Below are 27,668 nucleotides of genomic sequence, written 5' to 3' on the forward strand. Positions count from 1 at the left end.
GACAACAATTAAGTGAAAAAATAAAAAGCTCTTCAATAAAATTGTTTATCTATTTGCTTTGTAAGATTGTGTTGTTAAAACCTCCTGAAAGACCATGAAGAAGATATAAACATCTTACAGTGGATAGTGATTACTGATGAAGTATATAATTATAAGAGTATGTGTTAGGGTTTTGAAAAAATAGAATATTTGATTTTCTGGTAGATGTCTGCTCCAGGATAGAGGAACACATATCCTTTCTTATGTCTTATGATTATTAATAAAGTTGAATGGTTAAGAGCCTAGATCATATGATGACCATGGTGTCATCCCTCTTTAGAGTAAATCTGGAATATGTGCGTGATTGTTTGTCTGTATGCCGAATGATTTGTTTCCTCAGGATCTACCCAGCCAGGTCAGAGGTCATGGAGACCTCTCGAGTGGACCTGGACTCTTGAAGAATTGGAAACAATGAGTTATTTGCCATTTTAAGTTAAATCTTTTAAAGTGAAGCGCTTTGTATGTAAGCTGCCTGTTTAGATGTTGAATGTATTTTAATATATATTATTCTTATATTGTTACATGTAAGAACAAAATATAGTTTTAATAATATACATATATATTGTACATACAAAATTTATTGAAACATAATTTGTTCTTTCATTAAACCTGATCTATGCTCTCAATTGTTGGCCAGAGTGGGTGTTAATGTTATTAATTAGCTAATGTTGCTGGGTGATGAAGGTATGAATAGTCTCGTTAGCACTTTGTTGTTCTTACATGAATACTGATCTGAACTCTTAATGGCTGGAGTGAGTGTTAACGTCTAATTTGCTTATGTTTTGCTGTGGATATATGTATGGTCTCATTAGAAAGTTATTGTTCTAAACTGTTGGTGCTTTGGTGGTAATAGTCAAATGCAAGCTTTCCCAAATTACTGCCAGAATTTTCTAAAAAAAAACGGTTCTGTTTTATTGACCTGTTGGTCGAGGCTAATACAATTACTCCTGTGTTTTCCATTGTAGACATGGGCCAGTATAAGATTCTGGCGGTATGATAACCTCAGATGAAAAAATCAGTATCTCAATATTGTGATTACTGCTCTAAAATATATTCTTTTTAAATGTCTGGGTAAAAAATTAAATCTTTTTCCCTTTTGAGCACAATATAATTTATTTTGAGAAACATTCTCACATTTTAAAATGACATCTTTGGATATCTTTTCTGCTGGAGATACTGTTGCCCTAAAAAAACCTAATAAACAAACAAACAAAAAAAAAAAACTTACATACACAATATAGCAGAAACTTTTGGACTTTTCCAAACCGCGGTATACATTGAAAACGGCTATTGTCCCTTGTCTATTCCATTGTATTGAAACATTACACAAACGTGTTAGTGTGTGTGTGTGTATATAACTATGTAAACCAAACCCTTACACACACACACATTTTAATTGCTAATCTATTGTGTGTGTGTGTGTGTGTGCGTATATATATTAGATTAGAACAGAGAATGTGTGTATGTGTTACCTATGTGTCACCTAAGTTAATTTACCATTTTAAATAACTGTGTCGTAGTCTTAGAAGATCATAAATGCACTGGAGAATATTTGAGGTATATCTGAATCAAGGGGAATGGCTAAATGTGTGGCACAAAATAAATAGATTTGAGTTTCTGTGGTGTTCAAGCGCCATCTGCTGGTTGATGTCGGTAGCGGAAAAGTGTTGCTTTCAGTTTCACTTTCACTTGGAAATAAACAGCGTTAAAACGTTGTGCTAATAGTTTAGACATTTCCATCAAGGGTAATACACTGTAAGCACTATTTTTGTTGACTGATATGGTAAATGTAACAACTTTTGTGTTAAAGAATAGTTTTGTTTTGTATAACTGCTCATTCATGATGGCTGAATTCATCAGGAACATTATTATGTGATAAAACACACTGAACACGATTTATATGAGAGTAAAAGAGATTTATTTGTGTTTCACTGTTTTACAAAATAAATAAAGACAAAAAGAGACAGATCTTCAAACTGCATCTGTGGTTCTTTACTGTTTTATTATTGAATGTTGTTTAAAAGGTTGTTTACTCTTGTGATTCAAATCTGTATTTTCAGCATGGAGATCTGCTGTTCTACTATGATCAGTTGTTATATATGTTATTGTTTTTACAAAATCACTAACATTGATTCTTACATCTTATTAAAAAGAAAATTCAAAATAATAGCTTTTATTTGTAATCATTTATTACAATTCACATGTACTTATAATGTAAAAATATTGCAAATAAAAGCTATTATTTAGAACTTTCATTTTATCAAAGACTCCTTCACTACACACTGCTGTTCACAAAACAGATTTGAAAATCAGTGTAAGAGATTTAGTAAAAGGCTTTATCAGTCTTTACACACCATACTGTTATTTCTGCTGTAAAAAGTAAGTTAAATTACAGTAAAAACAACTTCGTTACTGAATTGTTCATTCAAACTGGCTTTAATTCGATGAAAATACTTGATAATATAATTAGAAATAGAGAGATTATTCAGAATGATGGTATAACAGTGATCTTTATTTTAAGTAGAAATATTAGATTCTCAGTTTATCTAAAAACAGTAAAGCTTGGCCATTAATTACATTGACTTGAAGCTCTTTAGTTGACTACGAAGATCTATAGTGAACTACTGAATACACCTTTTTAAGTTCAAAGCTGTCACAGTCAGATCAGGTTCTCTACCCATCCTGATTCCTCATCTGGTCATCGTCCTGTTCGTCTTCCATTCTTTGTGTTCCAAGACTTTGCACCACTGCAAAGAAAATAACCCAATAACCCACCACTGCAAACAAAAGTAATAAGGGCTAGCACTGTACCACTGTGGACTGGTCTTGCACCCATTTGTTCAACACTTTGAAACTCTTGAAAAACATAGTGTATACATTAAACAGTTATGAGACTGCATAAAAAGAAATAATATTGTTTACAAATAAAAGCTCTTGTTAAATATTTGTGGATTGTCTATGTATAATAATTCACACCTTGTTTCACACCATGGGGGGCTGCCGTGCTGGTGATGCCGCTGCCTGGGCCCACACTTCTTAAAATAGTATTCATATACCTTAGACATCACTTATGGCAGGAGGAGGAATCGGGTGAGTACTATTATTTAGGATGATGTCAAAGGCTTTACCTCTACGATGTTTCCAGAGATAGACTAGCTCATTTTGGCTCACCTCTATAGATTCTCTCGCTTTGCTGGATTTTGTCGCTCTGTTAAGCATTGGTTGAATAATTTTCCGTATGTAGCGCAACTGATGATCTATCCATTCAGTGAGTATGTGCTGGTCAGATAAGAGTTGGAATGTTCCACAAAGAAGGAATTTTCTTAGAATTCTCGCTGTATATTTCAACAAGGGCAAGCCCAATGGCCTTCCGTCTCTGTGCACTATTGTGAAGGCTCCGTTCTTATAATATACTCCACATAGGATGGTTATTAATTTTGTCTTATGACGCGGATCGTTACCGGTAAAGAGTATGACTTGTTTATCGCTCATTAATTTCACGTCCAGGGTTTCCCTGAACTTTTTTTCTTGTGCCTGAAAACACATCCATTCCTGATCAGAGAGCGGACGGGTATATTGTTCAAAATGTGTTAAGTTAGCAGCTGTATGATTTCCTTTAGGGAAAGCACACTTTGAGTTGTAGTTCCATCTGCGGTTGCAAATCTTGCCGCTTCTTATAGCGTCCTTAACCACGGTTTTCAACGTTGCAATTAAACACATAACCTGAACTGTTTAACATTAGGCTTCTTCTGCGTTTTTGACGGCAGTTACGACGGGTGAAGATGGTTAAATTAGTTTGTTTAGTGCAACATGTTTGCGCGTGGGAGCACGCACGCACACACACACACACACACACAGCTGTGGTTATACACACACTCCCTCTCTCTTTCATGCACACACATGCACAGAGAGAGAGAGAGAGAGAGAGAGAGAGAGAGAGAGAGAGAGAGAGAGAGAGAGAGAGAGAGAGATACCAATAAATAATTAATGACTGATTCATTTAATTGAGATAACACATTTTTAAAGTTTTAATCAATTTACATTTAAGGGCACATGTTTCTTAAATAGAAAGTGACCTTCAAAAGAACTTGTATGCCAATTCATTAACACACTATCTTTGTAGACCATACCTGCATGGCTCCAGCAGTTTCTCTAGATTTGCCAACTTCTCATATTCAGCATTTGTTGGGAGGGCCAGATTGTGCTTCTGCGGAGAGCGTTGTGTGCAGTGCGTCTCTGTTGCGCCTCACACGCTTGATCATCTCAAGGGTGGAATTCCACCGTGTTGGAACATCTTGCACGAGTGACTCCTGAACTTGTCCAAGGGAGGCTTGCTGGACATTTAGCTCATCCGAGTTGGCCGCACTGTGTTTGAAATGTCCGACAACTTTACAACACTTGGCCAGTGCACCATCAAAACCACCTTCCTGAAGTGACATTACAATAGCTCTCTGTACAACATGCGCAACACAGGGCAAATGCTCGAATGGCAGTATCCTACCTGCTGCCATCATATTAGGAGCTCTGTTTGTTCCAATAGTGCTGATTTTGTCAGCTATCCCCCACTGATTAGTGACATCGAGAAACTGCCTGGCACACGCGTCTGCAAAGTGACGCTCCTCTGTTTTCATCACACCTAACGAGCAGACAAAGTAGATCAAAGTAAGTTCACTAATAGTAGTAAACAACTAGCAATCATCAAGAAGCAAACATAATGTGGTGGTAATTCGTGATAATCAATAAGCTAAGTAATTAAATTATGTCATTTAAAATTATATAACGTAGCCTACCTTAAGCAAAGGAGTGAAGTTCCCAGCTGGAATCAATGACGTGTACAATAATGCCGCGGTAGTTATCATTGTTGACAGATGTCAAATGGTCCCTAGTCAGTGCTACACACCTCGCCTCTACCATCGTCTCGTCTCTTGCGGCTTTCTCTGCGGCATGCTGGTCATGTATTCTCCTCATGATAGTTCGCCTCGCATGTAGTTTGTAAGATGGGTCACCTATGTTCAACCGGAGAACAAGCTCGAGCCCATCATCTTCAACCACGCTGATGGGATGGCAGCAGTTGGCAATCCACTGAGCGAGGAGATTAGTTAGCTTGGCTGATAGAGCTGTGCTGACGGTCTTGCCTCGGTTGCACTCAAACATAGTAGTTTGATGACAACTCTTCCCCTGTACAACATCAGTGCTTGGTCCGACATCTTCTGCATTAGCTAAGGGATGCTTTGCGTTTAGGTGGTACCTGAGACTGGAAGAACTCCTACAGTATACTAATTCCGCATTGCACAAGGTGCAAACAACCTTAGTTTTGTCGAGGTTTCCATTGTGAAGCTTCTTAAAAGTAAATTTTCCCTGAAGCAAATCCGGAGGCTTCGTAGCCGCATCCATGTTAGCATGTCACATTTTTGAGGTGTTAATTTCACAGTAGGAACACACACAGGTTCATAGACTCATTCTCACCACCTACAGTGCAATTCGGCCAGGTATACATCCGCGCTAAGACGACATAACTTGCATAGTATAGACCCAGCTCCCAACATAACTTTGAGAATAGATTAACAGCAATATTTTCTTTTATTGCGCGATAAGAGTCTCGCGTTAACACAGCCGTTAACGCCGATAATGGCCCACCACTAGTATTAATATTGTAAAACTTAAGACCTGTTGCTCTGCCTAAATCATAAAATATTAATCAAGTTTATATTCTATTCAAAAAAGTAAATGTAGTAAACTAGAAAGAATCTTGAACCTAAAGGTAAATAAACTCCACTAATAAAAGATGCAACACAGGACAATTGAATGGGCTTTCTAAACTTGAGGCCCTGGTATACTGCAAACTAACCATCCTGGAGCTCCACCTTCTTTGATGTGTGGTGTCTTCCCAGCGATTTGCTTCTCTTTCAGGGAGTCAGACAGAGAACATCATCCAAAACAACACTAGCTACATAAATACACTGGAGAGTGGAGTACAGATGTATCCGCACCTGTACAATCACTTGCAAAAAGATTTTAAGCCACAGAGGTGCTGTTTGCCAGATGTTTATGAAACTGTTCTTCTCTCAGCCACCATCATTGTGTTTACGGTAAACGCGAGGAGAAGGACACATTTGCAACCCCACCTACTGCAGTGTAGGAGTGTTGGAAAACAGCATGCTGTCACTCAGCCTTTTCAAACATTATTCAGACATGAAACATCCTGTGCACATGAGAAAATGTTTTGCTGCATTCATGTCATGTGTGCAACTTTTTGTCCATGTGTTTCTTAAGCTGTACTGAATGAGCGAAACTGTGGATACTAATCAGATCTGTGCGGTCTCTCCAGGCGGAATCCTCTTCTGTTTTCAGATGTGTTAACTGATTAAACCTCCTGTCACAGTGTGAACACTTGTACAGTCTCTGCAGTGTGAATCGTCTGGTGCAGTTTCAATTTTGGAGCTGTAATAAAAGTCTTCTCACACTCAAAGCACATACTCTTTCACACTAGTGTGGATCTTCATGTGTTCATTAAGGTTTCCTGATCAGTTGAAACTCTTCCCACACTGAGTGCATGTGAATGGTTTCTCTCCAGTGTGGGTCTTTATGGGTTTATTTAGGTTTGATGATTGGTTGAAACTCATCCCACACCAAAGCTGCAGTCACACTAGAGTTTGACCATGCAAAAATCTGTTGTATGGCGCTTTGAAAAGGGGTGGGATTAAACAAGATAATTAGACATTAAAAAAAGTGAGCGATTGGTCCATATTTTACATTTCTGTCCAGAGAGGTCATGTTTTGATCTTCGATTGGTCTCACACAGTCAAGTGACGCGATTTCGCAGGTCAGAGTTCACCAAGCCTGAACTTTGCAACGCAGTGAACTGCGAAACTTGACGCACAAACTTGCTTTTCCGATCTGAGGCATTTGCGTGCGTATGAATGGAAGTTTATGGGGAGAAAAGTCCAGTGTGACCGCGGCTTAAGTGCAAGTGAATGGTTTCTCTCCAGTGTGGATCCTCATGTGTTTTTTAAGGGATGATGAGCGGATGAAACTCTTCCCACACTGAGTGCATGTGAATGGTTTCTCTCCAGTGTGGCTCATCATGTGTTGATTAAGGTGTGATGAGCAGTTAAAACTCTTCCCACACTGAGTGCATGTGAATGGTTTCTCTCCAGTGTGGGTCTTCATGTGTTTATTAAGATTTGATGATTGGTTGAAATTCTTCTCACACTGAGTGCATGTGAATGGTTTCTCTCCAGTGTGAATCCTAATGTGTAGATTAAGGTGTGATGATTGGTTGAAACTCTTCCCACACTGAGTGCAAGTAAAGGGTTTCTTTCCATTGTGGATCTTCATGTGATTATTAAGGTTTGATGATTTGTTGAAACTCTTCCCACATTGAGTGCATGTGAATGGTTTCTCTCCAGTGTGAATCATCATGTGAATCTTAAGATCGCCTTTTCTTCCAAAACTCTTCCCACACTGAGTGCAAGTGAATGGTTTCTCTCCAGTGTGGCTCATCATGTGTTGATTAAGGGATGATGATTGGCTGAAACTCTTCCCACATTGAGTGCATGTGAATGGTTTCTCTCCAGTGTGGATCATCATGTGAATCCTAAGATAGCATTTTCTTCCAAAACTCTTTCCACACTGAGTGCAGGTGAAACAATTCTTGTCTCTCCTTTTCAAAATACCATCAGTCTGTAAATTAGTTTTTTCCTCAATTTTGACATGATGTTCCTCCTCTTTACTCCCCTCATTATCTTCAATTAGGTCTGAAATAAATAAACAAAATGGTTTTCATTAAGTCTTAAAAACTCTCATCAAAAGGTGAAAAGTGAAAAGACACTGGAAACATTGGCTACACACAGTAATTTTTATGTATATTAAATGTAAAATAAATCAGATCATATTGTGTTTGGTCCATTAACGTGTCCACATTTAAGCAGATTCAATTCAAGTCATCTTTATTTATCTCGTGCTTTTACAATGTAAATTGGAAAAAGAGTATAGTATAGTGAAAAAGGAGCTGAAGACCGAAGCGAGGAACTTCGATGAGAGGTCTCGCCGCTCAAATCTCCACATTACGGGAGTTAAAGAAGGATGGGAGCATGGCAGACGCGTGACGGAATTTGTAGCCAGCCTCCTGAAAGATACCCTGAACCTTGAGAAGACTCCACTTCTCGACTGGGAACACCGCACTCTACGCAGCAAACCAGTGGACGACAAGGAACCGCCACGCGCCTTTGTAATTAAATGCCACTACTTTTCTGAAAAAGAGGATATTTTGAAGAAAGCCATTAAAATGAAGGCAAACACGACAGTACACTGGGCTGTCAAAGACAATACAAATGTTAACGTCACTCTTCGGTTAACTTTTAAATTACCACTATAGCACATGTTCGTGGTTGTCATTTCTAATTCTCAAGTATATTTTGTCAATAATGGGGTAGCTTTGTAGTACAACATCAAGAGCTGTTCAAATGGTTTTGTTTATATGTGAGGTCCCACATGGTAAGCTTGTTAAGAGTGGGAGTAGCTGGAAGTGTGTGCAAGTTTACACGAAATGTTTTAATATTGTGTTGTTTCGGGTTTATAAATATATGTGCGATCACCCCTTTTTTTTCTCTTTCCTCTCTCTCCCCCACACATCCCCCTACATACAAAACCCACAGATACCTTTCGGATAATGATAATGTTTTCGACAGCCCTCCGTAAAATGGGTGGAGTAAAGACAAACTTTACCAATTGGAATGCGCTGGGGCTAAATCAAGTGAAACAAAACAAGGTGTTCGCATATCTTAATAAGTTAAAATCTGATATTGTATATTTACAGGAGACACATCTGTTGAAAAAAAGACTATTATAAACTTAATAGAAGAGGCTATACACAAATATATCATTCTAACTTTAATAGCAAAAGTAGGGGCATTGCTGTACTCATACATAAGAATGTACAGTTTGTTATGCAGTCAAATGTGTTGGATAAAAATGGCAGATACATAATAATCCAAGGTTAACTTTTTAACATGTCTGTGGTCCTGGCCAATGTGTATGCTCCTAATTGGGACAATGTACAATTTTTCATTGATTTATTTTAAATTTTGCCTAGTCTCGACACACAATTTTACTTTAGGAGGCGATTAAAATTGTGTTTTGCACCCAATTTTGGACCACTCTAGCTCTTCGAGTAATACAATAAGTCAGCCAGCACAATGTATCAAATCCTTCAGACATATGGTGTAAGAGACCCCTGGATATTTAAATATCCATCTTCCAAGCAATTTTCCTTCTATTTACCTGTGCATCAAACCTATTCCATGATTGACCATCTTCTCCTGGACAAACAGTTATTTCCCTTAATGTCAGAAGTAGAGTATGGTAGAACTGTTAATTTGAACCATTGTCCAGTCTCACTAAAGCTATGTTTTCCAGGCAATGTAATCCCCAACGTACATGGCGGTTTAACTCAAGACTCTTGGCAGACGACGATTTTGCCAAATTTATTGATGCTCAAATTGATTTCTTCCTTGAGACAAACGAATCCCCAGAGATGGGATCGTGGGATACTCTGAAAGCATATATAAGAGGACAGATTATTTCATGTCAAGCTAGTGCAAATAAAAGAATGTCAAAACGGCTTACAGAGATTATGAATAAAAGTAATACAATTGATCAGCTACACTCAACATCACCTTCCGAAGAGCGCCATAAGAAAAGACTTCTTCTGCAAGCAGAATACGCAGAGGGTCTCCACATAAGATCACGCCAGATTCATTATGAACATGGTGAACAAACTGGAAGGTCATTGTGTTACCAACTGAAAGAATCCTCAGCAGCTGGTTTGTTTAGCACCAGTTAGTAAGGATGATTCCAGTATTATTACAGTATTATCGCAACTACAAACCCAGCCAGTCCACACCCACAGCCAGAGATGCCTCCTTCCTGAATGATCTAAATGACTTTCATGTCCGCTTTGAAAGAGACAATAAAGAACCCTACACCAGGATCACTTCCCCAACCGACCACTCACCTATCACACTCACCTCCCCAGAAGTCTACACCGCACTGAGTCGGATCAATGTGCATAAGGCTGCTGGACCAGACGGCATTGCTGGGATAGGTCATTTTCAACCTGTGCCTTAACCTAGCAGCTGTGACAACATGCTTTAAAACCACTTCTATTGTGCCAGTGTCGAAACACTCCAGCCCAACATGCCTGAATGACTACCGCCCTGTAGCACTCACACCCATCATCATGAAGCGCTTCGAGCGGTTGGTCCTGGCACATCTGAAAGACTCTCTGCCATTCACACTGGACCCACATCAGTTTGCAACAGGAGCACAGAAGATGCAGTCTCGATATCACTGCACTCTGTACTCACACACCTGGACAATAAAAACACTTATGCACGAATGCTGTTTGTTGACTTCAGCTCAGCATTCAACACTGTCATACCCTCTAAGTTAATAATCAAACTTGGAGACCTGGGTATTGACACGTCTCTCTACAAATGGGTTATAAACTTTCTGAATAACAGACCTCAGAATATTAGATCAGGCCACATCTGCTTCACCACCATCACACTCACCACTGGTGTACCACAGGGCTGTGTGCTGAGCCCCTAACTCTACTCCTTTTTACCATCGACTGTAGGCCTGTGAACAACTCCAACACCATCATCAAATTTGCAGGTGACACCACAGTGATTGGTCTAATCACCAACAGTAATGAGACTGCCTACAGAGAGGAGATACAGAATCCGGCCACTTGGTGCACCGACAATAATCTGCTCCTTAACACCACCAAGACCAAGGAGCTCATTGTGGACTTCAGGAAGGGACGGACAGGCTCACATGATCCCATCCACATCAATGGGATGGCCATTTAGCCTGTCTCGTCCTTCAAGTTCCTAGGGGCCCACATCTCAAAAGACCTTTCCTGGACCACCAACACCTCCAGCCTGGTCAAGAAGGCTCACCAGCTCCTATTTTTCTAAAAGGCAACTTAAGAAGAACCAGCTGTCATCAGCCATCTTGGTGAACTTCTACCGCTGCACAAGAGAGCATCCTGACCAACTGCGTCACAGTCTGGTATGGAAGCTGCTCTGTTGCTAAGCATAAGGCACTGCAGCAGGTGGTGAAAACTGCCCAACGCATCACAGGGACCACATAGAGGACATCCAGAAGAAACACCACAGAGCACGCAGTATTCTTAAAGATTCCTCTCAATCTGCTCACAGACTGTTTTCTCTCCTGCCTTCCGGCAGGCGCTTTACGCTCCCCAGGACAAAAACCAGCAGACTGAGGAACAGCTTTTTCCCAGAACTGTCTCCCTTTTGAACTCTGCCCCTCACTGACTCTTTTGCACTCTTTTGCCCTCCTAATACACCCCCACTCTCCTCATAACTTATACATTAACTTATATATGGTCAATACTGATGAACTTTACACTCAAATGTTTGCAAATCATCAGCATGCTGTAATCCATTTCTTACGCAGCAAAAGTCATTTTTAGATTAGTTTGTTGGCCAGTTGTAGTCAGTGCAATGCTAAACGTTATTGTTCCACTATAAATTGTTTGTTTTGCTTCATGTCGTCCCACAACATCATCATATAGTTTAGAATACTGTACAATGTTTTATAACAATTCATTACTTTAGTGTCCATTTCATTCAGCATATTTAATATTGGGGCCATCCAAGTTTTCTGACATACTTTAAACCAGGGTTTCTGCAGGTTTCACCAAGTTAAATGCAAGACATTTTAAGACCATTATGAATGAAATTTTAGACTCATAAAGGCCTTAAGGCTAAGGAATTTTTCAAATGGCCCAGATGGAAAAGATTTTAATTTGCCCTATCAAAACAAATATATACGTTAATACATTTAATAATACAATAATAAATTAATTAAAAAAATTATATTTCAGATATTTCTTAGCAAAAGATTTTAAATATTGAGTAAAAACAAGCAAGCTTTACTTGTATCCATACACTTTTTTCCAAAATAACCTTTATAAAAATAATAAAAAATGAACACATTTTTAAAAAGTTTTAAAAGCTATAATAAACTAAATCTATACACAATAATCTGTCCAGCTCGATGTCCTCTGCAGTAAATACATGGAGCACGTTTAAACCAAATGTTATTGTGAGGAAAATCATTAAACCATTATGATAAACAGAGTTAAAATGACCTTTTTGAATAAAAAGTTGAAAGTTTTATTGAGATGGATTGTTGGTGATTGTATGGGTTTTGGCCAGATTGGATAGCAGAACATGAACAAAGGAAAATGAAGACTTGTTTAAAAAAAGATTTGAGACCTACAACACAATATTTCAGTAAATTTAAGACTTTTTAAGGCCTAAATTTTTTGATTTTGGAATTTACAACATTTTAAGACCCCGCGGAAACCCCGTTTAAACACAAAAGCCCTGGGTAATTAGTTATTATAATAATGGTGTTTTTCTAGATACTGTCTGAGAGAACTAGTAACAACTACTAGAAACAAGTTTAAACCCATAAAGAAGTTGATGAAAACAAGGGAATTGTGATCAACGTGACATATGCAAATGGAAAGTACTAAGCCAACACTATCACTGTAATAGCAGATATCTTCTATGAGAATACTGTAGGTCAAACATCCTCAGCTCAGTTAAACTTTTTTTAAATGTATTGTTTTTATATATTTTATGAAGCGCCAGTGCTCAGGGATCCTTTACAAACAGTAGGAGAACAAGAAAAGCAATAACCTTAAGAAAGTAGAGAAAATGGGAGACTAATAATACATACAAGAATGACTAAAGACATGAGAACAAGTGACGAAAGAAACTCATTCCTGTTTTTAAAGCAGTGCTTATGTGCATTTAGGAGAACTAGACAGCACACTCAGGGCTGCAAGATGGATTTAATTTAGTATTCTTATTATTAAAATATATCTGAATGAGGATCAAATGACTGAGTTGGTCTTTGAGAATGAAAACTAACCTGTTTGTTCCTGCAGATCTTCCTGTTTGACTGTGAATGTTTCTTCAATCTTCACATCTTCACTCTCCTCTTTAATAAACGCCATCTTTATAACAGTGTGGAGATCAGTCGCTTCAGCAGGAGTTTTTCTCTGTGTTTGGACACTTTATCCTGTTTAAAATGAACAAAACAATAAAAATGTTCTGTTAAAAATAAATAAAACAATGAGCAGAAACAAAATAACTCAACACTTGCTACAACAGTTTATTTATATGACAGTAATTAACAAAAGAAAATCAGGTAACAGTAAGTCAGAGCAAGAAACAATAGCCACAAATGAGCTGATTCAAACCAATACTTCATTTCTTATATATAGTGATATATACTTAGAATGGAATGACATTATGCTATTTAATAAATTAAACCTTCATTAAAACACTTATTACACATTCTGTTACTTTACCCAAACAATAGCCCTCATTACTGTGAGTAAAATAGAACTACGTTATATAAGGGGTTAAAATAATATTTTCAACAACAGGTACATAAAAACTAAAACTTAAACTGAATCGTTTTATATCTGTAAACGTTTTAAAACACAAACATTTCTCCAGTTGAATCACAGCGCGAAATCGGCGCAGCCTTATGACGTCACGCGACATGCCAAAATAAAAGTCTTTTTTATTATCTGCATTCGTCTCCTGCCATTCTTTAGCAATATGTAATATTTAACTTTACCTTTACTTGAAGCATTGAAGGGGTAGTTCACATAAAAATTACAATTCTGTCATTTACCCATCCTTTACTTGTTCCAAACTTGTTTGAGTTTCTTCTGCTGAATGCAAATGATATACTGAAGAATACAGAGCGGATGGCCTTCCAGCTGCAACCCAGTACTGGGAAACACCCATACACTCTCACATTGACACATGCACATATACGGCTAATTTAGTTTACCTATACTGCACGTCATTGGACTGTGGGAAAACCGAATATTTACCTAGCTAGTGAAACTAAAACATGTAGTAGTAATGGCTGCTTTTTACTTAAAGGGCACTTATTTTACCCCCTTTTCAAGATTTAAGATCTTTGTGTCTCTAGAATGTGTCTGTAAAATGTCAGCTCAAAACACCCATCAGATTATTTGTTATACCTTTTAGAATGTTGGGGTTTTCGGCTTTAAACACTTAGTCTTAGTTTATTAAACACGTTTTTCAAAATTGTGTTATTTGGATTAAAAGTTTTGATCAACTTCAAATACTGAATGTCTGTGCATGTGAGAGAAATAGCAAATTTGTTGTGTGAAGTGGAAAACAAGGGAGAAAGGGAGTAAGTGGTAAAAAAAAAAAAAAAAGACTTTTATTTTGGCGGGATGTGTGACGTCATAAGGCAGCGGCCCTCCCGCGCTGGGATTCAACTGGAGAAAGGTTTGTTTTAAAGCTTTTATACAGATAAACCAATTGATTAAAGTTTCAGGTTTTTCATCTGATACTAAATTATGTACCTGCTGTAGACAATATTATTATAAGCCTTTATACAACGTAGTACTATTTTACTCACAGTAATGAGGACATTGAGGTGAAGTTGGTTTTATATTCGCACATTCATTCAGGGACAGCTCTATAGATTGTTTACCATGTTACTTTGAATATTTGGACTTCAAAACAACATTAGCACTATTTAATCGACTGTGAACAATGCTGTGCTGTGATGGTTGTTGGCTGCTAATATGATTTTACTATTTAGTATTTTCAATTAATACTTTTCTGAGATTATATTATTAATGAGAAAGACTGAATGTGCAAATATAAAACCAACTTTACCTCTATAATGAGGACTATTGTTTGAACAACAGAAAAGTGTGTAATAAGTGTTTTAATGATGGTTTAAATTTATTAAACAGCATAATGTCAGTCCATTCTAAGTATTCATCACTATATATAAGAAATGGAGTTCTAGCTTTAATCAGCTCATTTATGGCCATTGTTTCTAGCTCGGACTTACTCTTTTACCTGATTTCTTTTTGTTAATTACTCTCATATAAAGAATCTGTTGAAACAAGTGTTGAAGAAAAGTTATTTTGTTTCTGCTTAATGATTTGTTCATTTTAAACAGGATAAAGTGTCCAAACGCAGAGAAAAACTCCTACTGAAATGACTGATCTCCACACTGTTATTAAAGAATTGAGGTAAAGTTGGTTTTATATTCGCACATTCGTTCAGGGACTGCTCTATACATTGTTTATCATGTTACTTTGAATATTCGAACTGAAATCACATGTAAGTATGACTTCAAAATAACATCAGTACTATTTATTTGACTGTGAACAATGCTGTACTTTGATGGTTGTTGGCAGCTAATATGATTTTACTATTTAGAATTTTCAATCAATACTTTTCTGAGATTATATTATTAATGAGAAAGACTATGCGAATATAAAACCAACTTTACCTCTATTTATAAAGATGGCGTTTATTAAAGTGGAGAGTGAAGACCTGAAGATTGAAGAAACAATCAGTCAAGAAGTCAAACAGGAAGATTTGCAGGAACAAACAGGTTGATTTTCATTCTCAAAGACTAACTCAGTTTGCACTGGCCCCTCAGAAAGAAGTTGTGCCCCCCCCCCCCCCCCCCCCCAGTTTTCATAAAAGATTGTTCACTCAAAACTGAAAATTCTTTCTGGCATTAATTACTAACACTTCCGTCATTTCAACCTTCAGAACACACATTTAGGTATTTTATAATATGAAATAGCAATTAAATTATGAAAATTGGGAGATTAAAGCTAGGTATATAGTCCAGAGATCTGGTCCCCATGTCAGGTCAGGTGCGCTCGTATATAGCTTGTAAAACGCCCACACGGCAGCGCACTCAACTCACACGGAAGAAAACTGGACTAGTGGATGACATGAAGGCGAGCAGCCTAACTCATTACATGTTCTGGTTAACTAATTCATTAAACAAAACTCTCTTGAGCTCTAAAGGGAAGAAATGCAGAAGAAATTTGCCGTTACATTAATTTTAGCAAAAATGCAACTGCCAGTCATTTTTACAACTGTTTTTCCGTTAGGGAATATGTAGCCTTATAAAAATGTTTATTTCACTGCACAGTGCCACAGTAATCTACACTACAATTAATATTTTAATTTATTATATTCATTATTATTATTATTATTAATATTAAAATTAAGCTAAAATTGACAACTATGAACCCTTTTAAATGTTTGCTTTCATTTTGACATCGCTAAAGTGCACTTTTGTGAAGAAATATCCCATTATGCAGCAGCAGTCAAGTTAGAACACTTAAAAAATGCCTTTTGCATTTAAGGATGATTGGCTAATAGGATAAATAAATAAATAAAATGACGGGTAGGCATAGTAACCTAATGGTTTATGATGCCGTCTTTACAAATGCACGGAATATCATGGAAAAAAAAACAGAATATCACAGACAATATCCAGGAAAAAAACCTCACTCATGATAGCCTAACCTATTTTTTTATTTTTACCTTTACAATGATGAAAAAAATTATATAGCCTATTGAGTTGCGTGTTAGCCTATCCATGCGGTAATAACTGTGAATATAGGTATCTGTTTTAGGTAATTTTCTGGCTACACTAATGCCTTAAAATGTACCTAAATATTTTTTTAAATGACATTAGATTGTAACATTTAACTTTTTCCTAACACTGATGTTGGTTGTGTAATAGGCTACGTTAAGCGTGATGACTCGGTTAAGCTGATTTCACTATATTTATTTACCAGTTATAAGAGACTATTCAATAGTTTAACCGTTGGTTAGCTTGCATGTGTGGGCATAGTTTGATGTATTTACTCAAAACTTTAAACATTTATAGGCCTAATATTTAAAATAAAATGGAAAGAAATGAGGATAAAATATGATTTAAAGCACACGTTTGGCACTGAAGCCATGATCTGTCTACGTTAATAAACAGTATCGTTGCATTACCTTTTTTGAAAAATGTCAGTAATTGCAAAACTGTGCATTTTGTTATTACTATAAAAAAGTATATTACTGTCTTAAGTCAGTAACTTAGGCAGCAATGCAAAGTAATAATAAATGTGAATAAATAGCCCAAATAAAAGGAACAAGAGGGACCAAAATCAGTCACCAGGTCTAGTGCCCCCCTATGTGATTAAAATTGTTAAGTTAAATTCTTGGTAATGACAATTGTAAATGTGTATGTTGCACACAGAAAGGAAGTAGAACTTTTATATTATGTACAAAAAAAAAGTCACTTCCGGTGTGAGCGGGAGTTATTGTTTTGTTGGTGAACGGCTATGGTGGTCATGCAATAAAGGAGACGAGTTCAGAACTGTTGTTTTATTTAGTAACAAATTGGTAGCAGAGGATGGTTAGCAATTACAGAGTCCCGCCAATCTTTGATGAAGGGAAGCCGTACGAGCTTGAAAAAAGTAAACAAGCGCTTGCCGTTGCTTTGGTGCTGTCAGGGAGAGCGAGAGAGACGGCAATGGAAATACCGGTTGATGATTTGAATAAGGACACTAGCATGTCAACTTTACTAGCGAAACTTGATGATTTGTTTCTCGGGGAAGTAAAGGACCGGACTTATGAGGCGTATACGAGCTTTGACTGCATTGTGAAAGGCAGTAATGTTTCAATGACGGACTATATAATTAACTTTGAACAACTTTACTCATGCGCAAATATTCCTAATGCACTCTTAGCTTTTAAATTATTGGATACTGCTTGCTTGGATGTGAACGATCGACAGTTGGCTTTAACAGCATGTGCAGATCTGACTTTTGCATCACTTAAGAGAATTTTCACAGGCAATACGTCTGAATTAACGGTGGGAATTAACCAGGAAACTGCATATATAACAGAACAGAAATAACAGAGAGGCAAGTCATGGCCTCAGAATGACCAACAAAGGACACCATTACCTGGCACAACCCCCCTAGATAGATATGGTCGCAGATCAAAATGTGCTGTGTGTCAAAGTATTTTTGGGCTACATTGGGTACATTGGGCTAAGGACTGCCCACACAAAGGTGAGCAAATCAAACTGACTGAAGAAGACTGCAAGAAATGATGTAGAGGAATGTAACATCACTCTGTTTACAGAAGAGTTACACACTGAAGCAGAAATCCTTGTGACTGAATGTTGTGGATCTGCAATAATAGACACTGCATGCACTCGGACTGTGTGTGGACAAGAATGGCTAAATCACTACATAACTGAGCTCAATCAAGCAGAGACTAATGACCTGAGAAAGACAGAAGCCTACAGCCATAGACCATTTAGATTTGGAGATGGAAATGTGGTCTGCTCCAACAGAAAGTTAAAAATTCTTGCAAAAATTGGACAGATCAAATGTAAGATTGAAACTGAAGTCGTTCCAGCCAACATACCATTGCTCTTAAGCCAAGCCTCTCTGAAAAGAGCAGGAACAGTGTTAGACATTGAAAATGACAGAGCTGTAATGTTCAACCAGCCAGTAGAACTTGACCTTACAAGCTCTGGTCATCATTGTGTAAATATAATGGACAATGAAAGTAGCTCAAAAGACATTCTAATTCTAAGGCATTCTAATGAGCAGATTTTGACAACTGCTGAAGACATTATGCAAAATGTAAAGGATGATATGAGTGAAATCTTGATCATTAATCTTGATCATACAATGAGCTCAACAGAAAAACATCAAATCATGATGAAGCTTCACAAACAATTCGGCCATAGTTCTGTTAATAAACTGCAGCGACTACTTGACAGCTCAGGTAATAAAGATGCTGAATGTAACATCATCTTGAAAAAAATTGTGATTGAGTGTGAGATACGTAATAGATATGGTAAAGCTAAACCAAAGCCTGCTGTTGGCCTGCCACTGGCATCACAATACAACAAAACTGTGGCTGTAGATCTACATGAACTTGAACCAGGTGTGGTATCTCCACATCATTGACCAGTTCACTAGATTCAGTGCAGGCAGCATTCTAACCTCAAAGAGATTCTCTGAAATAGTCAAACATTTTCTCCATGACTGGATAAGCGTACACGGCCCACCCCAAAAATATTTAGTGATAATGGGGGAAAATTCAATAATGATGAGGTGAAAGATATGGCAGAGAACTTCAATATAGAAGTAAAAACTACAGCTGAATATAGCCCGTGGAGCAGTGGCCTCCTGGAGCGACACAACCAAACACTTACTGAAATCATAATGGAAGTGAAAGCAAGCATTGGTTGTGATTGGCACACTGCAATGGACTGGGCTTTTAAGACAAATAATGCAATGCAAAATGTCCATGGTTACAGTCCTCATCAACTCGTGTTTGGACAGAATCCCAACTTACCATCTGTGCTAATTGATAAACCTCCAGCTTTAGAGTGCACTACAAAGAGTCAATGGGTGGCAAAACACATCTCCGCTTTGCATGCATCAAGGTCATCAGAGAGGATTCGGAGAGCATTGCGGAATTAAATACGTAACACAGGTGAGAAATATGAAATGGGTGACAAAGTGTACTACAAATAAGTGGATTGTCCAGAATGGAAAGGGCCAGGAACTGTCATCGGTGAGGATGGTGCAATAGTGTTTATAAGACATGGAGGGACTACGTCAAAGCATTAGAGTACATCATCTCAGACTGAGAAAAGTGTTCAAAGAAGGTGAAGATCAACATACAACAAAAACTGAAAACAAAAATCGACAGCCAGCAGACATGACCGAAATCAGGGTACAAGGGGTGAGAAAATGCAGGACAAAAGGGGGCAGCATGAAGCAGAAGAACACGCAAGTGATAATGCAGAAACACAGAGTGATGCTAGTATGGAAACTGTGGTCATGCTACAAAAAGAACAAACTGTAAGCTACAGAGATAGAGAAAAGGGTGTTTTACACACAGCTAATGTCCTGGGGTGTGCATGTAAAGCTACAGGCAAATATAAAAATTGGTATAACCTGTTACTTATTGAGCCCACTAGTGTGGCAGGTACCACAGAATCTGCTGACATGTCAAATGTTGAGAATCTACAATTTCAAAACACTGTTCCTAATGCTAACTCCACTAATGTATGTGAGGATATGTGTGTGTCACAAAAGATGTAACATTTGACTTTGCAAAACAGGATGAAATAAAAAGCTGGATAGATAACCACATCTTTGAGGAAGTAAAAGATGAGAGACAGAAATGCATTTCCACTTGGTGGGTTTGCACTTACAAAGAGACACCTATTGGGGTTTTACCCAAAGCTCGTCTTGTAGCATGAGGTTTTGAAGAACTAGAGATGTCAGAACTAAAAAAGGACTCTCCAAAATTTTCTTCAGACTCTCTTCGGCTCCTTGTGGCAGTGATTTGTCAAAGACAGTGGAATCTGATTTCTACAGACATGAAAGCTGCATTTCTACAAGGAATGGAACTGTCCCGGGACCTTTATATCAAACCACCTCATGAGGCAAACTGTGAAAAAAGCTATGGAAGCTAAAAAAGTGTGTGTATGGTCTGGCTGATGCTTCACTTTACTGGTATGAAAGAGTGAAGGAGATTGTCATAAAGTCAGGAGGAACAATGCCAAGTGTAGATCCAGCTGTGCTCTACTGGTTGGATCAAGACTGCACTGTGGCTGGTGTACTCGCTTGTCATGTGGGGAGGCACACAAAGTTTCTCCTCATCAGTAATACCTCAGATCCATGTTTCAAGTTGGGCGTAAGGAGAACAACAGCTTCTGTTATGTGGGAATAAACTTTGAAACTATTGACAATAAAGTGCAGGTTTATCAGGAAAACTACATCAAAAACATATAGCCTATACAACTGAATCCTGCACGATCAGTGGAACAGGACTCCTTACTTTATGAAGAGGAAAAGGATCAGCTATGGTCAAAGGTTGGCCAAATTCTTTGGGCTGCAAGACAAAGCAGGCCCAATGTCATGTTTGATGCCAGCAGCCTAGCTTCAAGCATTAAAAATGCCTCTGTACAAACTATACATGAAGCAAACAGAATTGTGTGTAAACTTAAGTCCAAAAAGGTACTGCTGAATTTCCAATACCTCTGGAAAGACTGTGAGCTCAAGATAGTTGTATATCGTGATGCCTCTTTTGGAAATCACTCAGATGGGGGAAGTCAAGGAGGACATCTAATTGTTCTTATGGGGAAAATGGAATGTTCTCTCCCCTTTCTTGGCAATCAAAAAGAGTAAAGAGAATTGTGCGAAGTACTCTTGCTGCTGAAACACTTGCAATGTCCGATGTAATTGATAATGCAATATTTCTGACTATGCTGCTCTCTGAGCTGACTACTTGTGACACTGAAAATGCAATACCAATAATCTGCATCACAAACAATCACTCACTTACTGATGCACTGAATTCCACAAAGTCAGTTGCTGAGAAAATACTTTGTCTGGAAATTAGCAGCATCAAAGAACTCATTCAAACACAAAGAATTAAACAAGTGCTCTGGTATGGTACAAAAGACCAGCTTGCAGGCTGTCTTACCAAAAAAAGGAGCAAAAGCACTGCAGTTACCTAAAGCACTTAGTGAAGGACAACGGAAGCTCTATTAAAAGAGAATCTCCCTGTTAGGAGTACTAAATTCTAATAGTTAAAACTTATGTCATGTTACCTTATGTTTTGCTGTTATCTTATGTATTAATGTTGTCCAGAGAGTGCATAAGACAAGTTTTTTTTAAAGAAGAGGTTGAGTTTAAGTTAAATTCTTGGTGATAACAATCGTAAATGTATATGCTGCACATAGAAAGAAAGTAGGAACAGCCATGAATATATCGAAAAGGGAGTAAATTTGCCCAGAGTGTATTGAGTTTTTTTTTTATTTCAAAGCATTTTCCCAGAATATGTCAAAATAAGATGTCCCCAAATATCAGTTCGTTTGCTGAAACACAGACAAAGTTTTGGCCAAATTAAGCCTCAAAATCACCCCAGAATGCATGAAAATGACCCAACAGCACACAAGGGGAAAGATGAACATTCCAGCCTTTATGCAGATGCTGTACAGGTGTGTCTCATGTCTGTGAGGAAAATATTCAGCTGTTTGTTCAGTTGTTACCCCAAGAACTTTGTGTTTACCAGTCAGGCACAGAATGAACAGGTATTCCCTTTCTGCTTTACAAATTTTAGAAAAACATTTTGTTGTAATTATGAATATATACGAATAAAAATAGGCCAGTAACAGCCTTTAAATCTGTCTTATCAATATGACAAAAATAACTTTTGTGAACAATTATGTAAGAAACTCTGAAAACTGGACTGAGATGGTTTCAATTTACTATAACTTCTATGTTAAGCAGCTTTGACACAATTTACATTGTAAAAACACGAGATAAATAAAGATGAATTGAATCTGCTTAAATGTGTACACGTTAATGGACCAAGCACAATATGATCTGATTTATTTTACATTTAATGTGCATCAAAATTACAGTGTGTGTAGCCAATGTTTCCAGTGTCTTTTCACTTTTAATGAGAGTTTTTGAGACTTAATGAAAACTAATGTTTTATTTATTTATTTCAGACCTAATTGAAGAGAATGTGGGGAGTAAAGAGGAGGAACATCATGTCAAAATTGAGGAAAAAACTCAATTAAAGACTGATGGTATTTTAAAAAGGAGAGATGAGAATCGTTTCACCTGCATCTGCACTCAGTGTGGAAAGAGTTTTGAAAGAAAAGGCAGTCTTAAGATTCACATGCAGATCCACACTGGAGAGAAACCATTCACATGCAATCAGTGTGGGAAGAGTTTCAGCCAATCATCACACCTTAATGAACACATGATGATCCACACTGGAAAGAAACCATTCACATGCACTCAGTGTGGGAAGAGTTTCGTCCGGTCATCATCCCTTAATCTACACACAAGGATCCACACTGGAGAGAAACCATTCACATGCACTCAATGTGGGAAGGGTTTCATCTGCTCATCACACCTTAATCGCCACATGAGGGTCCACACTGGAGAGAAACCATTTACTTGCCCTCAGTGTGGGAAGAGTTTCAGCTGCTCATCACACCTTAATCACCACATGAGAATCCACACCGGAGAGAAACCATTCACATGCACTCAGTGTGGGAAGAGTTTCAGCAAATCATCATCCCTTAATCAACACATGAGGATCCATACTGGAGAGAAACCATTCACATGCACAAAGTGTGGGAAGAGTTTCAGCCAATCATCATCTCTTAATAAACACATGAGGATCCACACTGGAGAGAAACCATTTACTTGCACTTAAGCCGAGGGCACAATGGACTTTACTCCCAATAGAGTTCCATTCATACACACAAATGTGTCAGAACGGAAATGCAAGTTCGTGTGTCAAGTTTCGCAGTTCACTGCGTTGCAAAGTTCAAACTTGGTGAACTCTGACCTGCAAAATCGCATCACTTGACTGCGTGAGACCAATTAAAGATCAAAACATGACCTCTGGGCAGAAATTTTAAATATGGACCAATCGCTCACTTTTTTAAATATCTAATCATCTTGTTTAATCCCGCCCTTTTTCGCAGTGCCGTACAACAGAATTTCGCATGCTCAAACTCTAGTGTGACCGCAGCTTCGGTGTGGGATGAGTTTCAGCAACTCCTCAGACCTTAATAAACACATGAAGACCCACACTGGAGAGAAACCATGTACATGCACTCAGTGTGGGAAGAGTTTCAACCGATCAGCAAACCTTAATGAACACATGAAGATCAGCACTAGTGTGAAATAGTATATGTGCTTTGAGTGTGAGAAGACTTTTATTACAGCTCCGAAATTGAAACTGCACCAGACGATTCACACTGAAGAGACCGTACAAGTGTTCACACTGTGACAAGAGGTTTATTCAGTTAACACATCTGAAAACACAAAAGAGGATTCACACTGGAGAGAAACTGTACAGATCTGATCAGTGTCTACAGAGTTTCGCTCCTTCGGCGCAGCTTAAGAAACACATGGACAAAAAGTTGCCCACATGACATGAATGCAGCAAAACATTTTCTCATGTGCACAGGATGTTTCATGTCTGAATAATGTTTGAAAAGGCTGAGTGACGGTATACTGTTTTCCAACACTCCTACACTGCAGTAGGTCGGGTTGCAAATGTGTTGCGCTCCTCGCGTTTACCGTAAACACATTGATGGCGGCTGAGAGAAGAACAGTTTCATAAACATCTGGCAAACAGCACCTCTGCGGCTTAAAATCTCTTTGCAAGTGATTGTACAGGTGCGGATTACTTGTATCATGTAGTTAAAGTGTTGCTGTGATTATATACTAAGTTCTTTATCTTCATTATTATCCCTAGACATTTGTTGGTTGCTTTGATTGATTGTTCTATGAGTTACATTTTATAATAAATAATTTGCATTCAGGCTATTTTGTTGGCTCATCTCTCTTTTATGGTGCGACTCAAACAAGCGGGTCATAACACTTTGTAAAATGTGTCCAGTTGTATCCGACATCTTGTCCTTTCAGTTATGACCATAGTTGTGAGTAGGAACCTAGATTGAGCAAGAAATGGAGAACATTGCCTTTCGTCTCAGCTCCTTCACCACAACAGACAATCACATCATCTGCATTACTGCTGCCACTGCACTGATCCATCTTTTAATCTCACATTCCATTCCTCTTGAGAAAAAAAAAGGCAGATACTTGAACTTCGTTTGGGATAAGGACTCTCCTTTAAACTGGAGATGGCCACCTTTTTCCGGTCAAGCACCATGGTTTCTGACTTAGAGGTGCTGTTTCTTTCCCTGGACAACGTTATCTGCAAATTGCAGAGACAGTCCTAGCCTGCACCTAAAATTATGTCAGTAAAAATAATTATATTTCTGAGACCAGCCTCAAAAATAACACATTTACAAAATAAAGTGAATAAATAGATGGATGGATAGACATTGTAGTGGTGGAAGGGGAAGTAGGATGGCTTGTTCAACTATAAACCAAGATGAAGCTCTCTCAGGAGGGATGGACCAGTGCGCGAGATGTCTCAGACTGAAGGCGTAATAATGAAATAAATGTTTAGAAAGCCCTAACCCTATTTCATCAACTGGCTGTTGCGATGTACTTCTATGCCACCTAGGGTACTTATTGTTCCAGATAAATTAAATGACTAAATAATCCAACTGTTTTAAATATTGTAAAGAAATATTTACAGGGATATACTGAAGTAGAGAAGTAACTTTAGGAATGCAGTTCATTTCGAGTATGATAGTTTGTTATTTTGAGTACCTCAGAGCAGTGGTTCTCAATTCTGGTGCTTGTGCAAAATTAGTTGACAACCGTCCAAAATTAATTTTAGCTCTTATTACTAGATCTTAGAATCACGCCTGAAAAACCACAAAAGCAGAGATTTGGCTTATCTTTAACTGCTTAAGATCAATGTGCACCAGATTAGCAAGAGACAACATTTGTTTAAGTTTCCTTCGCCGACTGGCCATGACGAAACACTGCTTTCCTGATTGGTTGGTCATTCTGCTTCAGTGACATCCTTGGGATTGACTCGCTTGTGAGTGGAAGTTATCCTGGGTTACCAGGGTGACAGACTCTGTTGCGAGTCAATTTGCAGAAGTTTTTTTGCAGTTTCGGTGTTGCATGGAAAGTTCTTTGCGATCCGATTGCGTGGCGATGCAGTGTCCGAGAGCATTTTTGAAGACCAGATGAGCTGCAGCATTCTGGAGAATCTGTAGAAGATTAAGGGTGCAAGATGGGAGTCCAACTAGAAGAGCACTTTAGGAGTCCAGCCTTGAAATGACAAGAGTTTGCACTAAACGTTGTGCAGCATGATCTGTTAGGAAGGGCCTGTTTTTTCTGATGTTGAAAAGTGCAGATCTGCATGAAGGAGCTGTGTTAGCAATGTCCTCTTTGAAGGACAACTGATCATCCAGAATCACCCTAAGATTATTTACCGAACTACATGGGGTAATGGTGGATGATCCCAGCTGGATTGAGAAATTGTGTTGAATGTGTGGAGTTGCAGGGAAGGTGATGTAAGCAGATTAGTAAGCAGTTGGTGATGTTTTTTCTAAGCCAATATCCTTTAGGCAGTTTGATGCGAGTTAAAAATTTGGAAACTTAGTTGAAAACAGCCCTTTGTAGTGTTTTGGTAATAAATAGAACAAGAGAGAGACTGGTCTGTATTTTTTTATCCAATGAGGTGTTGAGTGATGTGTTTTTAAACAGTGAAGTTACCCAGGCCCGTGTAACCCCGCTGGCCCTACACCACCCAACCCGCTCTGAGCTGGGATCAAACTGGCGACTGTCCACATGGCAGTTGCTTTAACAAGGAGGCTAAAGACCATGGCCCCCAGCGTCTGTCGCCAGAGTACCTTTAGAGGGCAGAGGAGTGAGGTTTACCTGCACAGCACTTCACTAGCTGGCCTCCGTTACACCTGCTTAAAAGTGTTTGGGAATGTGCCAGTGTGAAGGAAGAGAGTGAATTTTTTATCAGAGGGTGTTGTTTGATGGAGATTTAGGCTGGATTTAGTGGGAAAAAGACTGCTAATTTGAGTGTTTTTTTGTGTATAAAAGGAACTAAATCAACAGCTGATAAGGAGTTGGTTGAGGAGGACAAAGCAGGGTATTAAATGTCCTGAATAGTTTGTGGATGTCTGAAGTGGTCTTAATTGTGTTATGGTAGTATGTGGTTTTGGCCGAATAGAGTTAGGAGGCTAAAGATGCCAGCTGGGTTTGGTACCTGCTAAGTTCAGTGGAGGCTTTTTGTTTTGTGCCATGTTCTCTCTGTTGCCCTGGGTTCTGTTCGATGTTATCTCAGAACATGCCCTATCACTAACCATTCTCTTAGACCATCCGACAGCCAGGGGTTAGAGGGAGTAGGGTGCATTGAGCTGGTGGGGACAGGACAGATCTCACCTAGGCAGGATGTTAAAGTGTTTCTGCTCCACTATTTACATCAAGAAGGGAGAATTGTGTGTGAGGGAAGAGAGAATGTAAGAGTGGAGGGGAAGTGTGTGGAGGACAAACCAATTTTTACTAGCAGCAATTTAGTTGTTAAAATCAACAATTGAATTTCTGATGTATGGATGGTATACAGTTTAACCCAAAGAATGACCAGTCTGTCAGATGAAGAAGAGCTGGAGTCAGAAATTCAAATATATAAAGTTTACTGAAGATCGTTTGCAGTTTCATCAGCAGAAGCCAGCTTCAACACTGGAAAATTAGTTCCTAGGCCGCTCTGCTTACATTCACAAATCAATAACAATTATACTCTCACATAACGTCATTAACTGCGTCACACATATATGTGTTCTAACCTGATGTTAAAACACAGATAGACTAGGAAAATTTCCACGTGGGTGCATGCGTACAATTCTGAACAATATCTTAAGCATAAACGTCAGACATCCACTAGACTATTTAGAGCTGACTCCAGACCAAGGTTATTATAGTTAACGAAAACGAAGGAAAAAACGAAAACTAAAATGTTAAATAATTGTCGTTAACTGAAATAAAAATAAAAACGAGAGTTTTTAAAAAACTAGAACTAACTGAAACTGTGTTGTGTACATACAAAACTAACTAAAACTAAAATTATAGCAAAATCCTCCTTCGTTTTCGTATTTGTAAATGTATTTAATACATAATCTTACTGTAAGCCTTTTAGAAGTAAATCTATTTACTCCACGCTGCAGGTGTTTGACCCGTACGGCACCTCAGAGTCTGTAGTCCTGCT

At 38.2% G+C, this 27,668-nt stretch overlaps 1 long non-coding RNA gene across 1 annotated transcript; it reads right to left on the reverse strand.

The window, feature by feature from the left end:
• Positions 1-7,557: 7,557 nt before the first annotated feature.
• LOC130222430 (uncharacterized) lies at positions 7,558-13,628 on the reverse strand. The gene is made up of 3 exons (XR_008836463.1): positions 13,595-13,628; positions 13,012-13,161; positions 7,558-7,796 (listed from the first exon to the last, which is right to left on the reverse strand). It is a non-coding gene; the product is annotated as an uncharacterized LOC130222430 (long non-coding RNA).
• Between the last annotated feature and the right edge of the window lie 14,040 nt (positions 13,629-27,668).

The sequence above is a fragment of the Danio aesculapii genome, chromosome 4 (assembly GCF_903798145.1).
Source record: "Danio aesculapii chromosome 4, fDanAes4.1, whole genome shotgun sequence".
Taxonomy (NCBI): domain Eukaryota; kingdom Metazoa; phylum Chordata; class Actinopteri; order Cypriniformes; family Danionidae; genus Danio; species Danio aesculapii.